The sequence below is a fragment of the Arvicanthis niloticus genome, chromosome 26 (genome assembly GCF_011762505.2).
Source record: "Arvicanthis niloticus isolate mArvNil1 chromosome 26, mArvNil1.pat.X, whole genome shotgun sequence".
NCBI classification, from domain to species: Eukaryota; Metazoa; Chordata; class Mammalia; order Rodentia; family Muridae; genus Arvicanthis; species Arvicanthis niloticus.
The window spans coordinates 24781654-24805498 of record NC_133434.1 but is presented as its reverse complement, the minus strand read 5'-3'; the positions used below and the strand labels follow the sequence as shown (position 1 = coordinate 24805498).

Genomic DNA, 23845 nt, shown 5'->3' with positions numbered 1-23845 from the left:
TTTTGTATACATGGCAACAGGTTTTGATGGGGATGAAACTCCCCAAGGCTTGTTCTCACAACTCAGCAAATTGCCTCAGCCCCCTTTCATGGTTTATCCAGCACCTGCCTCCATGGCTGATCTTTTCTGCCCACGATCACTTCATCATTGCAGATAGAGGCTTCGTCTGAGCTCTTCTGGGTATGTTCCTCCATTCAAGGCAGAAAACCACAACAGCTGTAGTCTAGGGAATCAGGCCTCCATGAGAGAAAATGGTGTCTCTTGAGGAGAAAGAGCTGCTTTCAAACCATGTAGAAGGACATTGTCTTTGTCTTTTCTCCCAACATAAATGTATAGGCAGAGCACCCACTAGCCTACATCCCTTTGTGCAATTTAGACAAAGGCATCCCACCGAAATAGTTACAAAACTTGACCAAGAGTACAGAGACAGGATTTCCCTTATAAGTGGTGACCTGAGTAAAGAGGTCTATCCCACCCCCTTGGGTTTAGCACTGTTCTTCCCAGGTAGTTAAAATGCTGCAAAGAGAGTTGAGGGTAAGTGACTGAATCCATAAAAGTAAGATGCAGTTTTCCAACCGCTGTAAATGCCTGAGAGCTGTTTATGGACCTTTGGCTCTGTAAGGCTTCTGCCACCATAGCCACTCCCATGGCAGGCTGGACATGACAATCTCTTAGATCCTAGAATCACATTGGAGATAAAATAGCAGGCTGGTGATGTTTGCAAAATCATGGTCAGCAAGGAGCTAAGAGTTAAAGGCGAGGTATTCTTAAGAGTTAGACCCAGAGAAAGTGTGATCTGTCCTGGGCCAGCAAGCAATATGGCTGCAGACTATCTTTGTCTTAAACACTCATTTGGGTAATGAAGAGTTGTGCAACTGTTTTTACAAATCCATTCAAAGCAAGTTTCTTCTCTGCCTTGCTTCCCTTCCTCGGGTCTCCTCCTCATTCTTTACCAAATTTCTCGAAAGAAGAATCCATGCTTGCTCTTTCAATGGCCTGTCTTCCCTCATCTGGGTGAAACAGATTGATGAGAATGCAGGGTGTCTCACTGATGTCTCGGGCCTTGTGCCTGCCCTCAGAATGTTAGAATACAGAGATCTGAGCCTATGACTTCTTGTGCTTTTCTTTCTCTTCACACTGACTCCCTTGTACTCCTGTTAGACGACCATTCCCTGATTTTCCTTGTACTCTTGCTTTTTGCTTCATTATCTCCTTTGTGCTGGGGTCTTGAGATGAGTCAATCCCTCCCACACCTGATCAGAGAATTGCCCCCATCTCTGTCTTCTGTGTTGGAAATTTGACTTATGTGAGCCTGGGGTCCAGTACAATGGCTCTGCAATTGCCTCCCACGTTTTTATTGTCTGTTTCTGGCCCCTGCCCAAGTGTCTGAAGGTTCCCTGTGGTCCCTCAGTGTGTTTAGAGCTGTCGCCTTCCCCTGCAGTTTGCTTCTCCTCTTGGCCTCTCTAGAGACGCAGGAAGGACTTGAGGGGAAAGATGGGGTTACCCATCTAGGCAGGAATCCTGGTTCTGCATTTTCCTATGTAGGCTTTGGCAACAGTCCTGTTTTCTCATGTTCCACAAAGCTACCATGCTCGTCACTAAACTCTGGTTCTAGCCCTGCTTCACCTTTGAAATGGGCTTGGGACAACACAGTTGTTTAACAGCACATTTTACCTTCCCTAATTCTTTCCCAAGTCCATGTAAGCTCTTTGGTACCATTTCTCACTTAAGTGTCTCCTTCCCATCTCGAAGGGAAGCTGTTTTAGGCTCATGTACCCATCCCTGGCCCCAGGCTCTGCCTGCCCAGCTAGCCTCTTTGCCTACTACCACTTAAGCATGGTTCTGAATGAAGCCTGTTCCCTTGCTCAAACAAACAAACAAAAACCCCTCAGTGCCTTCACTCTTGATTCCATAGTTTTCAAGGTTTTACTTATTTATTTTGGAGGGGGCTGTTTGTTATTTGTTATTTATTTATTTATTTTTCAATCTGCCTCAAATTTACTTTTATTTTTTGTGCCAAATTTAGGCTGGCTCTGTCAGTCACCTTTGGGTCTCTCAGTCAGGGAGGGACCTTTGGGAGTGGAAGGTCCTATACAAAGGTAACCACTCTGGAGGTTAGGAGGAGTCCTCTTGGTTCCCCAGCGACATTCCAAGTTAAATGAGTCTTCATCTCCATGCAGGTGCTAGGCTCCTGTTGTCAGGGCACATGGGGCATGGGCAGTCCTAGGCAGAGGAGAAGATCAAAGTTGGTGACCTTACCAGGTAGCTTAGCATTGAAGGAAGTAAAAGGACGAGGTAATCCAAGAAACCTTAGAAAATAGTGGTGATGATTCCAACCTCTCTGGGTCAAGAAACATGATGAGGGTAGGGGCAGGAAAGGAAAGGACTTGAAGCAACATGGTAGACCTTGGCTCACAAGAGACAGGTTCATTGTGTATACTGAGGGTGCAGGGACCCTTGGCTGTTTCTATTTGTGGGTGCTAAGCATGTGTCTTGAAAAGCGTGCTTGCTATTTTTTGTTTGAGGTCATTAGAACGACCTTGTTCCACAGAAGATACCAATCGGATACCCTTTGTAATACCTGGCTAATTGGAAATTTGATGTTCAAGACAGAAGACTGAGAGATTTTTTGGTTGTTGAATGAAAAAAAGAAATAAAAAGGAAAGGACATGACTGCTCCTAGGTATGGTGGAGGGGGAGGCTTATTGTAGATAAAAGGGACAGCATACCAGAGGGAGAGACGGAGACATCTGGAAGAGTCCTGAGTGAACATGACCCTGAGTTGGGCCACATGAGGAGAGAAGGGGAGGGAGAGCAAGAGAGGAGTTGCCAAATGAGAGGCAGCCTGGGACAAGAGACTGGCCGAGAGACTGGCATAGCTCAAATGGCTGAGTTATATAGTGGCCAGAGGAGTTAGGGGGAAGGAAGCCCAGCTCCTATATGTAGGCTGGAGAGTTCAGGGTAGGGGGTGGGGTATGACAGCCAGTAGGGCCACAGCCACAGGTAGAGAGACTAAGGAACTCTGGGAGAACCAGTTGGCCTTGTAGGTCAACTTTGATATGTTAATGAATGACTCAGTTAGCCATTTGTCTTGGGTGGATTAGCCAATCTTTGGCTGACCCTTTAAACTCTTCTGGAGATTAGAAATGGGATTCCAGTAACCATTATCTTTAAAGGCATTCTTTTTCCATTTTAAAGAGCTGAAACTCCCTGTAGTTCAGAGAATTAAGTGCAGGAGTCTACTATGGGTGTGCTGAGAATTCAAGCTTGCTACTGTCCAGGTCTGTCTACTCTTAGCAATGCACCGCCCATGGCCCCACACTGGATCTATCCTTACTTAATAGCTAATATTTACTGAGTGCTTACTATGTGCCAGGCACTTTAAAAAGAGTAATACCACCCCACTTCTATGTGGTTTCTGGGAAACTGAGTAGGAACCTAAGGTAAACAGAAACTGAGAAATAAAGGGTTTGTGAGCTCCTGGTGTCTGGAACCTGCCATGCATGGTACAACTCAGTCTCGGCAACATGACTGGCTTCCACTAGGTCAGGAGTGGGCTGCAATTCAGTGGTGAGTGGGAACATGGGGGAAGAGAAACAGCAGACTGTCCAAGCTCCAGTCTTGTCAGCCTCTGATGGTTGGTTGCAGAAACACTGTTTAGGACACTGAGTTGGAAGGGGAGCCTACCCCTAACCCCCAACACTTTCAACACAATCTCCTACCCACCCCCATCCTTTAGGGTGAAATGTTTAATGTGTCTTTTGTGAATACTGATGAAGAATTTAACAGAGTTGTCTCCTATTTACAAGAAGAGATGAAAGACTTAGACTTTTCCTGTAAGGGATGAGGAAAGGATGGTTGGGATGCCTGGTTGTAGGGTAGGGATTAAAGGGGGAGCTGAGAGCCCTGCCAGTGGGCAAAGTCCTTCTTCCTATGAAAGCATTGTAGAAGGCCTTGCTTGGTCTTCAACAGCGTGGCTATATGTACCCATTTTTGGGAAAGGAAAGAGTAAGGAGGACAAATAGGCTGAGATGATCCGATATTGTTGGGAAATAATTATTTGAAAAAAATTTTTTTTTGTAATTTTATGTACTATCTAGCGAGTTTTCTAATGGTGGGTTTATGGGTTTCACTGGACAATGGGAGGGAAAGAGGGAAGGAAGGAGGGCCCTTGAGAGTAGGTGGAGACTGAGTAGGGTTGGGTGGGGAAACTAGACTCTAAAACATGGCTTGGGTGGGGTACAGAGAGCATGCTCAGTAACAGCTGCTTTGCACAGAGCAGTGGCACCAAGGCCACCTGCAGTAACTCAAGGATCCAGAGGAGAGACTTATAACATCCTTAACAGTGGTGCCTGCAGAACCAGACGAGGCCAGGTTTAAAGATACCTTGACTTCAATTAGGCCTGGGGTCTTGCTTCCTGTTCACTTCTGAGCAGACTAGCCCTGATTTGCCAGAGAATGGGCCTGTGAGCGCCATGGGCTCACCTGGTGGAAATGATGCTCTTAACTTGGTGGCTACTTCAGCCACCTTGTCTCCTCATTAGGAAGTGATTATTTTCTCTTTCCTTGAAGGATACAGTCTTCATTATTCTGGTTGGGCATTGGTCCAAGGGTCTGGGAAGGACTGGGTATTAAGGAGTAAAGTGAGAAAGCCTATAATCAGTTTCCTAGTCAATCTCCAAAAGGCTTGGCCTTTCATTTTTTTATTAGTGTATATTTAACTCTACAGAACAGGTTTCATCATGACATTTTCATACATGTATATAATGTATTTTGATTATATTCACCACAAAGGACTCTACTTAGTCTGGAGCCCATGCCTATGTGTAGCTGGTGTCACTGGGTGTGCAGCATATGGGTATGGGTAGAACACATGGAGGTAAACCCCTCCAGCTGGTGCCACCCCAGGGATGAATTAAAAAAAAAAAAAGGCTCCTTCAGCTTTATAAGCTTGGAGCAGAAACATTTTTGGGGCCCTGCAGAGGCCTCCAAGGTCAGAACCTCAAGGACCTGCTACAGCTTCCCGTATTAACCATAACTTGGGCAAATTGTTCGATGTTTCTAATTAAACCACTTCTCTCCTGTGCACAGGTCCCAGCCTTTTATTCCTCCAGTGTGACTTCCATCAATCTCCCAGTAGGAATCTGTATGCTTTCAAATGGGCTAATTCCAAAGAACAAAAAGTGAGGAGTCCCTGGCTTGCAGTTAGGGGGAGGTGTTGGCTTTTTTTGAGAAGGATTCTTCCTTTTCTTCTAAGGACAGTGCTCTTACATTGGGATGCTTGGATATGCCTGGTCAGGATATATGCAGTTTTGAAATGCACCCCATACTTCATGCGAAAGTATTTTGTACTCTGCTGGATAGAGACAAATTCACAAAAGAGTCAAGTCTTCCAAGGAGGAAAAACAAAACCAAAATAAAACACAATAAAACCAAGCATCCAAATGCAATTTGGACAGAGCAGTGCAATTTGCTGCTACTTGGTTTGCTTGCTTTTTTTTTTTTTTTCCTCTGCTCACTCCATTAAAGATGTGTGTCTCCTCCAGGTTTGTTTTTTGCTATGTACAGGAAGGGAATGTGTGTGTGTGTGTGTGTGTGTGTGTGTGTGTGTGTGTGTGTGTGTGTGTGTTGGGGAGACTGGGGAGTTTTGCTTATCTGCAGATGAACCATGACTGAGAGGAACACATAGGTAGAGAGTAAAGGAAGACAGGAAAAGGTGACTGCAGAGGTCAGAGAAGAAGAGAATGAAGATCACTTTGGTGGATAAGTGGGGACCTTTGCAAGCTGCAACTATTGTACTTTGCTATAAAACACCATTGTTGGCTTATAATTGTGTCATGATTAGTAATTACCTCGTGATTTTTTCTCTTAAAGATTACAAGATACCAGAGTTAATGGTTCTGGTGGAATATTTTCCTGATTGACACTGCATGCATGTGTCTCATGAGGGGAGACCCCTCATGAGTTTAAGAAGATATTTGGCTTCTCTTTTTCTTCCAAAGTCCCCTCACTACCACATGGCTGTCCTTCTGATTTCCCACCTCATGCTTTGTATTTTTTTTTCTCTAAGCAAAAGACTCACATAGGAGTACAGTTAACACATGAGAATTGTCAGCTAGTAACTGGATGTAAATTACCAGCTGTGAAGAGGGTCATCCAGAGCCAAATGATCCCGCAGAAGAACACCATGGCTCTGTCTCTAAGAAAAGTGGTAAAATTGAACTGTGCTGGGTGCTTATTAAACCTTGATCCTTTGTTATATTATTACAAAACTGCAGTACAAGAGACTTCCTACCTCAAATGTCTAGTATATAAAAAAGAAAAGTTGGACATCTGTGATGATTCTGGAGCTCAAGGTGGTTGGGATACTCTTTATGCAGTCTTCAACCTGTCAGAAGCTGTCTCCAATAGCTTCCTGGCAGAGGGAGGCTGCTGTTCCATTGAATGGCAGGTCTGCTGCCAAACTGTCAGCGGGCTGAAGTTTGGGGGTTTAACTGAAGCAGAAGACATTTTCTGTGATGGAAGTGGAGTGGGCAAAAATAAAGGAGATGAAAGTCAACTTTCCTAAGAAGTTCATCGGGCTCAACAGTCCATGGGATATCATCTGACTTGTCCTTGAGATGGATTCTGCACAAGTGGTTGATAACACTTGAGAAGAATCTGGGTGGGGATCAAGAGGATAAGAGATCTTAGCTGAGTAGACAGGGGTAAAAACTTAGTTGAGATTTCCAGATCCTGAAAGCCAATGACTTGCGTGGTCTTTGACAGATGGCTGAGATCAGAGAAGGTAGCTGTGACCATGTGTCCTGAGGTCTGCTACTCATAGAACCCAGGCTCTTTCTCTTAAGAATTAGAATACTAGAGGTTTATGGGGACTTTGACAAAGGTTTTTCAGAGCCCTCCAAGGCAATTAGCGCAGGGAGAAGCTTGCTAAGGGACTTTTGGTTGGCAGAAGCTGCCATCCCTTGGAAGAGCAGATCCTTGCTCCTACCTGACCTACTCTTGGCCTAGAGTTCAAGAGGAGTCATTATGCTTTGCTTCCCCACACTTCCTCAACCCTACTCTTGATTGGTTGCTTTTGGAGTGGGTGGGACTGCTCCAGGGCAAGACCTCTTTTTCTTTCTTCCCTTGGTCTTTGGCTTCAAGAGTAATTTCTGCCCAGCAAAGGCTGAAGTTGCTTGAAGTAAGCGACCTTATGTTGCAGGGACTCTGCTTCCACTCGTTTCTCTAGAGCCTTTAAGAGGGTAGCCTAAACCTTTGAAACATTCTCCATCCTTAAATAGATGGCCATGTTTCTCTTCAATCTGTTCTTTTAGAGTCCACTTCCAAGATGTAGCAGAGTCACTACACAGGAGCCTTCCTGGGGCACAAAGGATCCTTCCTTCTAGCTAATGAAGGGATGTCTGATCCTTCCTAGAAATGGTGTCTGTTGGGTTGCAGCCAGAGGTTAATTAAGTCTTTGGGGTTTGGGGTGGGGACTACTGGCAATTGAGGAGTAAGTAATAGCACCAGGATCTTTGGGCTCAGTTGAGAGTGACATCAGGGAATGTTGGCTTCTCCAGTGACAGGCATCTCTACAGAGAATGCCTTGGTGCCTGATGTCACTGTATATATACCATCTGTTTGACCTGGAGACTAATGCTCACTGTTCTGGGTTCCTATGAAGTATAGAGCAACTACCACATTCTTGGGACAGGGAGAAGCAGCTTACATGGGTTGGGCAGATTTTCAGCATTGATGGGCTTGGAGGTGTGGGGATTCTGTGATCCAGGTACCCATGGACAAGTAGCCTGTCATACAACAAGAATTGAAATGACAGTGGATTCTACTTCTTTGTACAATGTTACATTGGTAATGAAACATTTCTTGGGAAGCTTCGAGCTTGGGGCATTTGCCAAGCTTATTTCTTTTGGTAACCTCAAGTACTAGCAACTGGATGGGTCTTTCATTGCATCTCCCTGCTCCTACCCAGGCAGAGGAGAGCCTATGGCCTGCCAATGTCTTGAATCTAGGATGGTGCCTCAGTTACCTCTTGATAGGCAGGAAGTGGCCAAAGGAGGGTAGATGCTCTAGAGGTAAGGTAAATAGATGCTTTAGAGATAGATGCTGAGATTTCTAAATGAATGACCACCAGACAGGGAAGGGCAAACTAGGGCCAAACCAGAGAGACCAGAATCGATGAACAAGAAGAACGTGTGCTCTGTCGGAAACACAAATGTCTCTGCAGTGCTAGTTTCTAATGGAGGACAGACTCACACAAAGTCCAGTGCAAAAGAAGAGTTGCAATTCCCCAGACTCTCCCCGCCTTTGTGTTTCTTAGTTGATCTGTACAGTAATGTGTACTGGTATTCTAATGTGAAATCCTCTGCAAAGGACTAGCAACTGGAGAGAAGGAAGGTAAAGATCATTTCTGCCCTCGTGCTCACTCATATCTTCCTCCTTGACTCTTCAAGTTGCACTCTCATTTTTCCCATTTGAGACAAATTGTTTCTCTCTCCTTTTTCTACCTTGATTCCCTCCTATCTCTGATCTTTCTGTGTGTGCTTTCCCACCTCTCTAAAAGTAGCAGCCTCAGAGCAGACAAGTGCAGGAAACTAGAAAGGGACACTCCCACAAAAGGACATCTGTCTGACACACATCTGTGTTCACGTTGGGACACTTAAATGCTGTGTCCGTTCATAGTGTGGGTTGGTAGGAATCACCATTTCCCTCTTGTAATTTTTTTCCCCGGGGTGTTACGTGAGTCACATTTTTACCTGGGTAATTTCTTTCTTTACAGGGATGTCTCTGTGTAAACAAATTCAAACCCATTGTGGGCCGTTCATTGATTTAGCAGATTAATAATGGGTCATTATGATGTTTGGGACTGAAATGTGAGCTGAGAAGAGGACCTCTTCATCCCCACTTGGCTCCCACTCAATTCCTTAGCCTCAGGGCATTGATTACTAGATACTTGCTGATTAATGATGAAGTTCAAGGCATGCAGGACTATGGTGGTAAACTCACTGGAGGCGTAAAGGGAAACAAAAACAGAAAACAAACAAGAGCTAAGGCATTCTTTTCATCTCTTCCGTCCTCCCCTTCCTCCTCCTTGTTCTCTCCTCTTCCTCCTCCTTTTTTCTTTTTGGAAATAGGGTCTTATTGTGTAGCTCTGGCTGGCATGGAACTGCTTTATATACTGGGCTGGCCTTGAACTCATGAAGGTCTACTTGCCCCTGATTCCCAAAGCTCTGGGATTAAAGTGCCACCATGCACACATGGGCTTATCTCTTACCTTGATTTCAATTCCAAGAATTTGGTGTTGTATGAGCGAACATTGCTCTCACCTGTGATATGGGGGACAAAGAGACCTTGAAGAACAGAGGTAGAAAAGATATTGGAGAGAATCGTGTTATGCAACTGAGCAGAGATGGCTTGGGATTAGCTTATTTTGCCCCAAACATTTCCAATTCTACCTGTTTAGGAGCTTGTCGTGGTGCCTTTTGTCTGAATGTTAAGAAACTAAGATTTTCATTTCTTACTTAGTATTCTTCCTGAGATGTAAACATTGTGTGTGTGTTACATTTAGCTAAGAGTTAGCTTGAGGGGTGACAGTTTCTTTTGGGCAAAATTATCATGAAGAGACTGAGAGCCCCCCTAAACCCAAACCATATATATATATATATATATATATATATATATATATATATATATATATATATGCACACATATATATGCATATAATATCTATACATACATACTTAGAACTGAATTGGTACAACTCACATTTCCCTAAGTATAGTGTTTTTATCTTAAATTTTCTTTTGGAAAGCACTAAAGTAGTTGACAATTTCCACACATATTCATACTAAGAACTGCACTCAAGTTTGCTCAGAGAGGTGTGTGTGTGTGTACGTATGCACCCGAGTGCCTACTCCGGTGTGTTTTAAACCATGCATTTAGAAAACTTGTCTAGGATAACACAGAGAGTGAAAGTTTGAGTCCTTAGATAGTGTAACCCCATCACAAGGAGCCTGTGGCACCACTCACTGTTCACAGAGAGTACGCACAGATCTTTTCCCCTCCTTGTGGTCAGTTTTTTTTTTTTTTTTTCTTTGTGATCAGTAATTGGCTTCTCTTGGTACGCTGAGATCTATTACAAAGCCAAACATTCAGAGGCCGAGATGAAATGACACAATTTGGTTATAATTTATGTTGGCCCCTGACATATATATTTTTTTTAATGATTTTGTCTCTAAGCAACTGATCTCTTAGCAACAAGAAGCACCTTTATAAAAGATGGCACACAAAGAGTGCCTGCCAGAAAAGCTATCCGGTTTTTAAACGGCTGCGCATCATTAGGAAAACCCACCATCTTCAAGAGTCCAAAAACTAGAAGTGACCAGCAGATCCAGGTAACCATGCTATTTGCACATTTTCCTGGAAAAAAAAAAAAAAAAAAAAAAACCTCATGCAACTATTGAAGAGAACAAAATTCTTTGAAATATACTCATTTTATTCGGTCTTAGTTGTTGGTCTTGTCTAACTTTTGATAAGAGAATGTGTTCTGTTAAATAACTGCTTCTTGATTTTTTTTAAAACAAAATAAGTTGGACATGGATTTTGTCATCAGAAAACAACCCTCTCAAAACATTTCACTGTTGTGAGGAGAGAGGAGGGGAGAAAATTCTCTTTTGCAGAGTTTCATTGGAAGGGACAAATAATCCATAAATGTAGGAAGATGGATGTGCAAACTGTCTTACCCAAGCCATGCACACAGTGGGGAGACAAGTGTGTTTTTGGAGTCTCAAAATATTTAAAGAGTAGCAAAATTGTTTTACTTCTAAACTTGAGCTGTTTGATCCAGCATCAATTCTGTTTGTTAGCGGTAGTAAGACTGTTTCCCCCTCCCCTTCAAAACACAAAAGCAAGCATTTCTTTTTCCATTGGTGTTTTTTTTTTAAAGGTACACCCCTGAGATAAAAATAGTAGAAATTATAGCCATCTGTGTCTTGCTTGCTTTTTTCAGGTACCTGAAAGCTGATATTGAAAATCTTTCTAGAAAATTCGAGTTAGAAACGAGAAACAGTTATTTCATCGGTAGCCTTTTAGTTAAGATTATGTAATTATCAGCCTGATTTAGGGGTACTCAATGGACAGGAAATGAAGAAGTGGTTTGTGGGGGGTTGGAGGGAGGGAAGTGAAAGAATCTTTATAGAGCTTAGAAGCAATGCTGAACAGAGACACCGCAGGCAGCATAGGGAATGTCACAGCTTCAGAAAAGATGAGTCGGGATGGTGATGGTGATTTTTGGCTTCTCTATGAACTGCAGCACCGTTTCCTCTAAATCAAATCATTTGCTGACAGTCTCTAAAAACAAGAAGGGGGGACAGATAGGTGGGGAGGGGGTACACAGCTTGGATCAGGAAATCCCAGACCAGGACAAATGGCTGAAGATTTGGCTGGATGTCTGTTCCTCTAAGAAGCATCCCAAGAGCACATTCTTATGGCTTGTGTTGTTGTTTTTGCTAGCAACTCCAGGCAAAATTGCTTCTTGTGCCGGCTGCGATCGAGAGTTAGTAACTCATGAATTCTGAGTTGCAGAAACTTTAATAAGCAGTACACGGTGAATGCATGGAGGACCACATAGTCTTTTAGGACTAAATATTCTCTGAATTTCTGGTGCAGTGTGGTGATTGTTGTAAAAAGGTGCCTGTGGCTTCAGTGTTAAGGAAAAAGAGACAGATAATTCTATTGTATAATGTGCTGGGTGTGTTTTCAGTTTCAAGTGCTCTGTGGTCTCTTAGACACGGAGGAGGTTTAGGAGAGAGAAGCAGAAGAGCCAGTAGTAACATTTGTAGTGCAGGTGGCAGGGGGTTTTGTCATTGCTCTTTTGACATGTTTTCAGTTGGAGCCATGGTTATTTCCCCTGTGGGTCATATCTTCTGAGTTTTGTCTATGCATAAAGGTGACAAAGGGCCAAGGGATGGCAGAGCTTGCTGTTTGGGCTGATTTGATGAGCCTTTTACTAGGATGGACAAACAATCGCAAGGTTTGAGATCTATGCTTGAAACAGTCTGAACAAACTGGCTGAGCCAGTTCTTGTTCTGCAGTCTTAAGGCTGGCTATTTTGGACACAAATTCACACATGGACAAATGATCTCAGTGGAAAGAAGAAATGTCAAAGGGAGGTGACCCAGGCTCAAGAGCTTACTGGGAAAAGAAAGAGCTTTCATTTCAAATATGACAGTTTGTGTCACATTCATGTCTCAACACCCTAGACAAACTTAACTGTCATTTTCCTGAAAACCTCAGGCTTGAGGTGAGAATGGGGAGGGGGCAGTTAGTAGGTCCACTGTCACATTGCTGTGCAGTTAGTAGGTCCACTGTCACATTGCTGTGAGGAATTACCACATGTCGTGATGGTTTTACTTGCGAGATACCTTAATGTCCAAATTAACATAGTCAGCTTGTAACTTGTTAAAATGCTATATAGTCAGTCTTGGGCAGCAATGTCTCAACCATCTTCAGTAGGCTGTACTTGGTATAGCATAGTCTTTCTGTGGTGTGAGAGAAGCAAGAGTTGTAACTGGAGCATCACCTTTGACTAGGCCCTCAGTGAGCTCTGGTCAACTTGCTGTCATGCAGTTTTGTTTAATCCTCACAACAACTGTGTGGAGGTATAGATGTCTCTATTTTACACACATGTTAAGTAAGCCAGGTTCAGCAGTTTGCCAAGGATTCCCCTACACGGTGAATAGAAATATTGGGAGTTGAACGCAGGGCAGTCTGACTCCCAAGCCTGAGAGGTTTTTTTGTACCAACGGCACAAGCTTCTTCTCAATGCCATTGGAACAGTCCCTCTTAGTAAAGAAAAGGCTCTAGGAACTGGGCTGGAAGTGGTGAGTTGGGTATCTTTACACAGAAGAAATCTCTTTGGGAGGGAGAGACTTGAGTCCTGTGCTTTCAGGGGCTGCCTCAGTCTATGAACTGGAGGTGGACACTCAGTCAGGCTGTGGCAGCCACAGCCACAAGCTATGTTGCCAGTCCTTGCCGTGATGTACGTCTCAAGTGTAGGACTCTCAGAGGCACACTTTCTGTGAGAGCCGCCTGAGGCAGGCCTCCCTGGTGGGAACCCTGACCCTGGACCATGGCAGTTGAAGGCTTCTCCTGCAGAGAAGAAGCCAAAGCAGGATGCAAACTAGGTCAAGTGGCATGCCATCTAGGGAGAGCGTTGGAATGGAGGGAAGAGATGGGGTTGGGTGGGCATGGAGGTAGGGAAGAGAATGATAATCAATGTGCTTTCCCCTAAGGTCACTATTTCATACATAGAAGATGGTGATGCCCTGTCTCCTTGGGCTTACAGTATTGTCCTTATCCATCTGGACCCTTCAAATGTCCTTGACAAAGGATTTGGTGTTAGCAAGATTCCCTCAACAACACTCTCCTGAAACAGTTTCTGGGTGGCAGAAGGCTGGTCGGAGAGAGTAAGGGCTTCTGGGATTAACCCAGGTGACAACCATACACACAACCCTATTTCTTATGATCTTGCATCAACCAGCTCAGAGACTTGGGCAGTCTTGCTTAAAGCCACAGATGGTGCATGTAACTGTGAGGCCCCTGTGGTTTTCCTTCAATCTGGGAAGGATGATGGTGTATATATAGGCAGAAGAGACTCTGCAGTATTGCACATTTCCCCAATGGTTTGAGGGATTGGACTTGGCATGATCACTGAAGTGAAGGCAGACAAAGAACTTCACCTACCACATTGGAATCCATCTCAGTAGGAGGGTGTCTAGCACATCCAAAAGGTATAAGCGACAACCTGACTCTTTTCCAGTTCCTCCCTGCTGAGCTACACCTATGGATACTTTCTCTGGTCATATGCCAGATAGCTTAGGAAGTCTGAAGCACTTGCTTACTGGTACTTTTTATTTTTGAATAAGAACAGTCTTAGTGCAAAACTGGACAAGAAGTCTTGCTCCCAGTTTCCTAGTATTGTGTCTGATGAGACACCCTCTCCCTCCTTGTGTTCCTGCCTGGTGTGTGGTGCTATGACACATATGCTACATGTGTGCTGACACCCTGTAAGCCTTGTATGCATATGTATCTCATGCTGCATCCCACCATAAAGTGCACACCAAGCCTCCTTTTATCTGACAATGCTGGGCAAAAGAGGACCACTGAACTTACTCTAGTTTTTAAATGTATGTATCAATCACTATTGATCCTGGGAGCCAACTTGGAAATTGCATAATTTGGACTTCCTGGTTTGGAGCCAAGAAAACTGAGTTGATGGTTCTCAAGCCTCAAAGGCTGAAGATAGAATACAGTTCTCTTGACTCAGAGTCCAGTGCTCTTTTCCTCTGTATGATGATAATTGTAATTCCTTTGAGAAGGGTAATAGCACAGACCACTACCCCAGTTTTAAAGACAGGAAACACTGGGGCATGATTAAGGGCAAGGCTACTTAAAAAATGTATGGAAAGTATTAAAAATACGAAGGTGATTTCTCAACCCTCCACAATTAGCCATCCCCATTTTGAATGTTCTGCTGAACCTAAGTGTGGAGTTTCATGTAAAACTGAAGAGAGTGGTGTCCTTAAAGAGCTCCTCAGTCTGCCAAATCACACAGTTTCCTCCCTGTGTGACTAGCAAGCAGAAGAGGAGAGGAAACACTCTCTACCATTAGGACGTCTAGTATTCAAACCGATCATTTATGTAATCTTCGGAAAAGAAATAAGGATATATCTGCATGTTTAAATTGCAGAGCTACAGCCCAATCCACAGACATGACTGTGGAAAGGGAGCTATCAGACTGCCTTCCTGTTGGAGCAAGTTTCCTTCCTACAGGTCATTTTAATTGCCTTGTGTTTTAGTCTGGCACTCTCCTGCAGGAGGATGGAGCATCAAGGGGCGTGGGGGTGTGCAGTTGCAGAAACTCTGATGATTGTGCCAAAAACCTGAGCTGTGAAGTCACCAGCATTGGGCTCCCAGAGTAACTTCGTGACTGACACCATTGTATAGACTTGACATTGATGACCTGGCATGTTGGTATTTTGCGTACCTTTTATTTTTGCCTGTGAGGAAGCAGAGGTTTGTCTGCATTTGAAGAACAGAGGGCCACACCAGAGTGGTGTTTGTTCAGCATCCTCCTGAGTGCGCTGAAATGCTGCCCTCAGCAGCGGGCTAGAAGCTGGCGATATAAAGCTAGATAAGACATGGTCCTTGTCTTGAAGAAGCTCACCTCCAATGGCACTCATTTCTAAAAAACTTGGGGGCTTGTGTTATTTAAGAATCAAACCCAGTTTAATGACAGAGTATCTTAATAAGCAGATACTTAAAAAATTATTTTGGAATACATTTTGAAGGTTGAAAATGTTTACAGAAGTATCAGGTTATGAAAATGTAGAGTTAGTGTTTAAAAGTTGGGGTGGCGATGGGTGTAGGGGCCTATACAGGCAAGAGAATGGCAGAGAGGAGAGTGGTGGCACATGGGGGTAACCCTAGCATTTGATAGGCAGAAAAAGAATTGCTGCAAGTTTGATGTCAACCTGGTCGGTCTACCTAGTGAGTTCTAGGCTAGTTAGGGCTACATAGTGAAATCCTGCCTCAAATAAACAAACAAATAACTGTGGAAGAAGTGGTTAGACCTCATAAAGGACTGGGAGGCCTTGCAGTTCCTTCTCTTAACTGAAGGGACTCCATGTGGACGGATAACCCAAACAATGAGCTTGCTTTTGGGTTAGCTCTCCCTGGTGTGTGTGTGTGTGTGTGTGTGTGTGTGTGTGTGTGTGTGTGTGTGCAGACAGTAGCTCAGATAGTGCAGCCGTGATAGAGCAGAGAGAGGAAGACAGAGAAGTATAGCTTCATGATGAGAGGTCTCGAAGCTCAGCTGTAGGAAAGCATGTGAAACATCATTCACATGCAGATGGCCCCCAAACAGCTGCATCAGCAAAAAGTCTCAACCTTAGCTTGGATGACAAGATCTCCACCGCTGCACAAGTGGAGTCTTTACTTCAGATGACCTTCTACCTTCTCTACATCCCATCACCTCCAGAGACTCTCTGCAACCGGGGCAGAATCACCCAGGTTGGGAGGGGAGCATAGATACACCCTGAAAAATACATTCCAGACAGCAGTGCAGGTCTAAAACTCGTGGGAGCCCCCCTGAGCTAGAGCTGCAGTTGGCCTCAAGCAGTTCCAGCGGCAAGAGGAGTCCTGTGTCGGCTGGGACCGACTGCCTAGATTATTGTTATTATAAAACAACATTAAATACCAATAGACAATCTAACTGAAAAAATGAGTAAGAGGTTTTGATCAACCTCTTTATGAAAGAAACTGTAACCCCAGAGAGCAAGTTCATTTGAAAATGTGCATAATCACTAGTTACCAGGAAAGTAACAGCTGACACCCCGAAGATGGCTAACATCCCCAAACTGGCACATCCCAAGTGTTGGTAGGACTGTGTGGAGCAGTCAGGAACTCCTAGATTCTGGCAGGGAGGCAGGTAACTTTGGAAGAGAACCTCATTTTCTTTAAACGTTCAATGTATACTCCACCATTTTCTTAGCTTCTCACCTAAGAGAAGTGAAATAAATGCCATATAAAGATTTTTCTACTCATTTGTCACAGTGCCCTTATTTGAAACAGCCAGATCTGGATAACAGCTTAAGAATTTATTAAGAAAGGACTGGATAAACCATGGGTATGGCTGGCTATACATTAGAAAAGTTCCCAACAGTGTTGAGGGCCAAACAACTGGCACTGGTGGATCTCAGAATGAAGATACATGATGTCATGGGGACTGGAGGAGACTCTGAACCATGTGGTTATGCTGACTGAGGACTCTCGAAGTGTGAACTCATCAACAATACAGGGAACAGAGAGGTGGTGGGTCTGTGGAGGGGCAGGAAGAGGTGGATCGCAACAAGGTAATGGTGGTTCAACTGTCTTGGCTTTGGGGATGGCTGCATAGACATTAAAACACACCCAATCCTATACTTTAAGTATTGATGATTAGTGCATGTCAATTATGGCCCAGTCAGTGGTTTAAATGGTGCAGGAGGCAGCAAGGTCTGCTGCAAAAGATAAGAATCCAACTTGTGTTATGAGAAGCCTAGCTCCCCAGAAGAAAACCCAGCTTTACGCACAATGGTCTCAGATACCTGGATGGAGGTCTAGGTTGCCGACTTTTGAAAGTTGGGGCTGGTGTGATTGAATCTAAATATGGATGTATGTATGTGGGAGGGGACAGGGCTGGCAAGACAGATGAGATAGGATTTGATATGAGAAAATGTGACAGGGACAGGTACATCAATCCCACATCTGATTTGAGAGTGACCCAGGAAACACTTTAAAGAGCCTTAGCAGCCAGAGCTTGGAAACGTAACTCATGCTCACTCAGTGGTAGTGCTATCTCCACAGACTAACGGTGCGGGTCAGATCTAGTTAATGGTATCAAGTGGCCCTGGCTTGGGGCAAGGTGTGTCTCCATGGTCAACAAGCCTGCTTGCTATTCTGCTATTCTGTATCCCCCACACCAGTTCCCACACTGTTTCCCCAGCACCACCAAAATCTCCCCCCCTCACCACTGCCACAATCCTTTCAACTCCCACTTCTTCATTCAACACAGATTCCTGAAGACTCTGCTTTGCCTAGTAAATGTTTTTCATTTCATTATTTCATTTCATTTCATTTCATTTCATTTTCATTTCATTTCATTTCATTGCTCCAGTTTCAGAGTTGGGAGCTGGAGTTTGTGTTTTCTAGGTATCTTACTGCCAACCCTTGAACTTTTCTTTCTATATATTTTTTTTTTTTTATCTAAAAACCACACCCCTTGAACTTTTCTTTCTATATCTTTTTTTTTATCTAAAAACCACACCCATTTGTTTGCCCTGTACCCCTCACTCCCTAAAGTACCTTTCCCAGGTCTTATTCTCCACTCATCCCTTGATTTTATTCTAATGAACGATGTCATTCTCTCTCTCTCTTTTTTTTTCCGAGACAGGGTTTCTCTGTGTAGCCCTGGCTGTCCTGGAACTCACTCTGTAGACCAGGCTGGCCTCGAACTCAGAAATTTACCTGCCTCTGCCTCCCAAGTGCTGGAATGTCATTCTAAGTAACAATGGCCCTGTGGCTGCTCCAGCTACTGTTCTTGCTCCCCTGCTGCCAGATGCTGCACCTTCAGTGATTCATCCCTCTCCCACTGTGCCAGGCTCAGCATGTATTTGCCTGGTCACCCCTTTGTCTCTTCCCCTGAAGTCTCACCTTTCAACTCCAAGTGCCTGCTCTGAGTTATCCATGCTCTCCAGCAAGAGCCTCTCCGCTCAGCCTGTGCCTTGAATCTTCCAGTCTTCATTTTTACCGGGATCAGAGGCCATGAGTTTTTCCTATAGTGTCCTAAAAATATTAGTCTGTCCTCTGTTGGCTCCCCCACGTGTCCTTCCCAGGCCTGCATCTATGAGAATCAATCGAGATTATGACACAGCTAGACGCTGCAGCATTGCTCCAATTTCACGTTCTCCACAATCGGGGAGTCCTCAACACTCAGTGCTCAGTAGTTTATCACGCTCCTCACTGTGCCTCGCCCCTCTTGCCCCCTTCTTCCACAACCACTCCTGACCCTGACCCCTCCACTCCCAGAGAAAAGATTGGCAAGAAAATACAATGCAACCTGCATGATGCACCCCGCCCCTGGCCCCCAGCTAAGACCAGGCCCCTGACACCTCCGTTCCTTACTCCTTGGCCTGAGGCCTATTCCAGTGATGATATGATTTGTAAATTCTTCAACTTCTTTCTTACTACTGGTTTCTCTCCTTCAGCACTTGGTGATGAGCTTTGCAACCAAGTTAAGCCCATTAGACCTCGGTCAATGCACAGGTCCCTCCAGGTGTCACTCTCCTACCAGTTGTAGCTGCTTTTCTGAGGGTCGGTAGACTCAATTCCTCTTAGCCCCCTCCTTTCTCCTTTCTCCTTTCAGTTCCGGCTTCCAACTCATCAAAGAAACTGTTCCTGCTGCGTCCACTCTGTGCGGGGCACTTTAGCCTATGCCAGGGTCCAGCCTTCAGCAGACTTACTTAGTGAACAATGTCTGTCTCCCACTGGCACTGTCCTCCTAGCAACTGTCTTTTGCTTCCTGGTGTAAGGTGCCATGTCTCACCTGCCCACTCAGTCTCCCTTCTAAAGACCAGATCCTTAAGTTCTTAGAAAGCTTTGTTCAGGAGCTCTCCTTTGGCAGTTTCAGTTTCTCCTATAGCGGTGAACGCCACCTCTCCTGTAACTGAGGTTAGGCACCTGTCTTAACAATGGCTAAAATAACTACTTCATCACTTACAGAGACGAGACACTTACTTGGCTGTTTATCTCTGTAGTGTTTCTCTCTCCTCTAGACTATCAGGGCCAAGGCCATGCACTGTGGTCCCTATTCACGAAGACTGTGCAATCTATTTGGCCAACTTAGAAAATAAGTGACCGAGCTCAATGACTAACTTCTGCTTGCTGGACCTTTGCTTGTCTTCGTGACACCATCTAACCCAGGAAATGCCACTTCTCTCTTTTCTGTATATTCAAGTGGGCAGCTGTTGTTTTGTGTGTTTTTGTGGAACAGACACTAAAATTTTGTTTTTTGCTAGAAGTGGGGGCATTTTACATTAGTATTAAGAAAACATTACTATCAAGTGTGTGCGTGTGTGCACCCGTGTGTGTATTTGTGTGTTCTTCAGAGTTTCAAGTAGGAGGGCACCAAGTTGAGCCACACAGTTTCTGGCAACTAGTCAGCAGTAGCAGGGGTGTTTGTGACTCTTTTCCAGATGAAAAGTTGGAGCCTTCCTCTCACAGGTGGGACAGGTGAGGCTTTTCAAGATCAAAGTAGACTTGACCTTGGGAGTGAGTTGGTGGGTAATGATAGAATGTTGAGTTCTTTTACCTTTCTTCCTCCTCCAGGACACACAAACACACACCACACGGTTCTTTTGGAATGGGCACTCCCCTTGTCTTACTGGAATCCTATTCTTTCTCGTGTCTCTATGAGGTTCTATCTTCCCCAGAGTGACAGATCCTCCACCTCCCAGGGCTTGTTCAAGTGCCCAACATGGATTTGTATACTAACTTTATCAGAGCATCATACCTGCTATCTGAGGTCAAATGGCAACTTCTAACTGGAATGGATGGGAAGGCATCCTGGAAATCTAAGAATGGATAGTTGTCACTGTTGGTGAAGGACACTAGGTGAACACACGGGGCAGACACATCCTTGCCCTTGATTTTAACACAGTTTGGATGAAGTGCATGTTAATAATGCTTAGTGTTCATTTATCTGGTTGTCAAGAGCATGCTATGTCAGAAATATAAACATGTTTATCTTGCTACAGTGTGAGAATTGTTGAATAACAAGAATTTCACAGGCGATGTTTGCTTTGTAGGCATCAATGTAAATTTGACAAGTAATATCAGTTTCTTTAATAGGAAATGCAGGCTCTTTCATCCAAATCTTTAAAAAATATTTTTAAAGTGTGTGTGTGTGTGTATGTGTGTGTACACACGTACGTGTACACGCACACGTGCGTGAGAGTGAGTGCAGGTGTCTGGAGAGACCAGAGGCATTAGATCCCTTAGAGATAGAGTTATAGATATTTGTTTGCCACCTGTTGAGGATGCTTAGATCTGAACTCTGTTCCTCTGCAAGGAGAGTATTCTGTCCTAACCACAGAGACGTCTCTCCAGCTCTCTTTTGTTCAAATCTTAATTACTAAAATTAACTCTCAACTCTTAAAATTATCTTTGAAGACAGTAAATATCAAGGTTGTAGAATAGCTACAGGGTGCTAGCTAGGCCTACAGCTAGGCCCCAGCAGAGTTCAAAGATGCCTGGGAGGCCAAAATTGGTAGACCCATAGAGACAAAGAAGAGTAGGGTGGGTGGGGCCAGGTTAGAGGTCAGACAGCTAACTCCACTGGAGATCTGCTGTAAGCACCTCTGATGCTGATGCCGCCTTTGAGTCCTTTCAGAGTCAGACTACCAGAGTGAGGTGCAGGAGGCCGGCAGGAGAGTCAAAGGGCAGGGCTGGGGGCAGGGAAAGGAGCAGATGGATGGATGGATCCGTGAATGGCAGATTGAGAGGGATGAATAGGTAGTTGGGCAGCTGACTATCTGCATTGGTCAATCCTCCTCCACGACGTTCCCCGCCTTCTCCCCACTTCCCCCTGAACCTAAGCTGAAGGCTAAGCTGAAGACCCTGGGATAGTAAGACATTCTCTGTCAACCTCTTCATACACAGGGGCTGGTCAGATGAGACAGGATTGGAGCCATGTCATGTTGCTATAGCACATGCATATAAGCAATAGCGCATCTGTAAGGCAATTTATTGATGGATTTGTATACTTTTCCTTGGGCTGGTGTGTCTCAGGCGATTCTGGTTTCAGTACACTCATGAGCTCCTACGGTGCCATATTATTTCTTGTTAAATTTATAGGATGGCACCCTTGCTACTCTTAGGAGAATTAGGTAGCAGTCTATGTCATGTGGGTGGTGCTGGCTGGCTGGCTGGATGGTATTTTATGTGCCCAACAAGGTTCACAGTTACCCTGCATCTTCTCAAGATGGAGTCCAAAGCTGTCTATAAGATGAAGTCTATTCCGCAGAACACAGTGTGGAAAGGCAGTGCTCTGTGTGTACATTACCAAGTAGCTTAGGACAGGGCACAGACTAATCTCAACACTGGGGAGGTCAATGGAAAGGTCCTGGGTGATCCTGCTCCACTCCTTCCTTTGATGAGAATAAACTCTCCAACTCCAGACTAGCCCAAGATACTACCCCTCAGCTTTTAAATAGTTTTACATCTTACTACAGATCAGCTGCTTCCAATTTACCTCTTCCCAGGCTGTCTGTGTATTCATGCTGTGGCAATCTGTGTAGCCTTTTAAATGGGACAAGACACTTAGTCACACCAGATGTATACTGTAGCAGATTGAATTCAAATATGCTCTGGGTTGACCTAAGCAGATTCCACCCCCCACTCCTGCCACCCCCACCCCCCAAAACTTAAAAGCACAGGTTTAGTTCTTTCCCTGACTCCTCCTTAGATTTCCCATCATTGGCTAAGGCGTCAGGAGCTCTCTGGGCCCAGTGTTTCTGGGGAAATGTTCAAGATACGTTTGCCTTTGTGTTCTGCACCATCAGCATCTATGTTGAGATTTCTAGTTCCTGTACACCTGACAGAAAGTTGTTCAGGAAAAGAATTCTGATTTCTTTTGCCCTCCTCTGAGCAAGGCTGATCTCTCTGTCGTTCCTGTTTGGTAATTTCAGGCTTGTTTCCTTTCCTTGAAGGTATACTACCACACAACCCTTGCTGTCTGTATTTGTTTTCCTGTATTTCCCCTGGGCCTTATTGCTCCTGGGCCTTAAGGCAGAAATAAGGTTGTCTATGTGTTCCCCTGTCCATCCTCTTCCCTCAATGCTGAAAACTTGACCCTGCTGCACCCCTTGAGCTGAGCTGGAGTTTGGAGTTCACGAAGAGCGAGTGAGTCAGTAAACCACAAACACGATTCCAGCTATTTTTTTTTTAACCTAACAAACTGCATCAGTTGCCTTTGCCCACATAGAAAGTCCTCCTCTTTTCTCTGCCCACACACCCCGGCTTCCTGTGGATTCTCCCCATCTGCCCGGCATTTTCTTCCTACCTCTAAAGAGCTTTCCAGGCTCCTGTGGCCCTGGCACCTGCACCATCAATTCTTGCTCTGGTTCATTTTTAAGCTGGTGAGTGAGGCTAGCTGCAGGGTTGAGTGTTTCAGATTTACAGGATTGTCCTATGGCTTTGTGTATCTCTTGGCCTGTTATGATCTCTCCTCTCCTCTCTCAGCCCACTGCAGCTCTTAGAAGAAGCCTTATAAGAGCCTCTTCCTTGACAAAGGAGCTGTTTGTCTTGGAACGACAAAGACAAAGCTATGTGTAATGTCCAGTTTGCCTGGCCCAAATCTCCCCTCAAGTGGGACTGGAGCACAAGATGTCTTCCAAGGTCCTTTATTACATCATAGTTCCTTGCACTTGGCCAAAAAGAATTATCCATCTCCAAGTATTTTTAAACATAATGTATTCCAAGAAGCAACACTTGTGTAACAAGCACACCACTTTTTTTTTTCAGCAAGAAGGGAAATTTGGGGGCCCTGATGATAATATTGATTATTTTTCTTTTTCTGTGATAAAATATCACAACCAGAAGCAACTTAAGGAAGTTGCTTGGGATTCCCAAAGGCTAGAGTATATAATAACAGGTTTGGCATGGCAGCTGGAGTGGGAAGCCAGCTGGCATGTTGCAAGCACACACAGGTGACACACTTCCTTTAGCAAGGCTGCACCTCCTAATGGTTCTAGAGTTTCCACAAAGAGTTCCACATGGTATGAGAATGGTATGATGCAAATCAGGTTCAGTAAACACCTGGACTGTGCAGTAACCATACCATAGAATAAACTTCACCTTATGAAGTATAGCTGTAACGCAGTGGACGGCAGCCATTGTCCCCACCACTCTGGCAGTAACAACCTCAGCACCAGGCTGCCAGGAGAAAGCCGCAATGAACTGCTGTGGCAGCAACACCTGTAACTAACATATCTCAGTGACAATAAATTGTCTGAACCGGGACACTTGAGATCTAAGGGGGAAGCATTAACAGCAAGGTCATTCTTCCCTTGGGCAGATCACTCATGCTTATCTATCCAATGCTCTCTCATCTGACATTTTTTCTCCCCAAAATTCAACCCTCAATATCTTTGTCTTTAGAAGGGTGCTACTGTCAGCTACCCCTTCCTGGGGAGCAAATCTAACGGCTGTGCTTGGCGTTCCGGGAGAGTGCATGTCAAAGTCCTCA

The 23845-nt window shown here is 44.6% G+C and overlaps 1 protein-coding gene across 5 annotated transcripts in view; it reads left to right on the top strand.

Moving 5' to 3' along the window:
- Cyp19a1 (cytochrome P450 family 19 subfamily A member 1) overlaps positions 1 to 23845 on the top strand; it is a 101409-nt gene that overhangs the window by 34101 nt on the left and 43463 nt on the right. Inside the window, exon 1 of one of the 5 annotated variants that reach the window (XM_076925243.1) lies at positions 3427 to 3570. The exons of the other annotated variants lie outside the window; for them this stretch is intronic. The gene's annotated coding sequence lies outside the window, so the exon portion shown is untranslated. Of the gene's footprint in view, positions 1 to 3426; positions 3571 to 23845 lie in introns of those variants that run through there. 5 annotated transcript variants of the gene reach the window in all.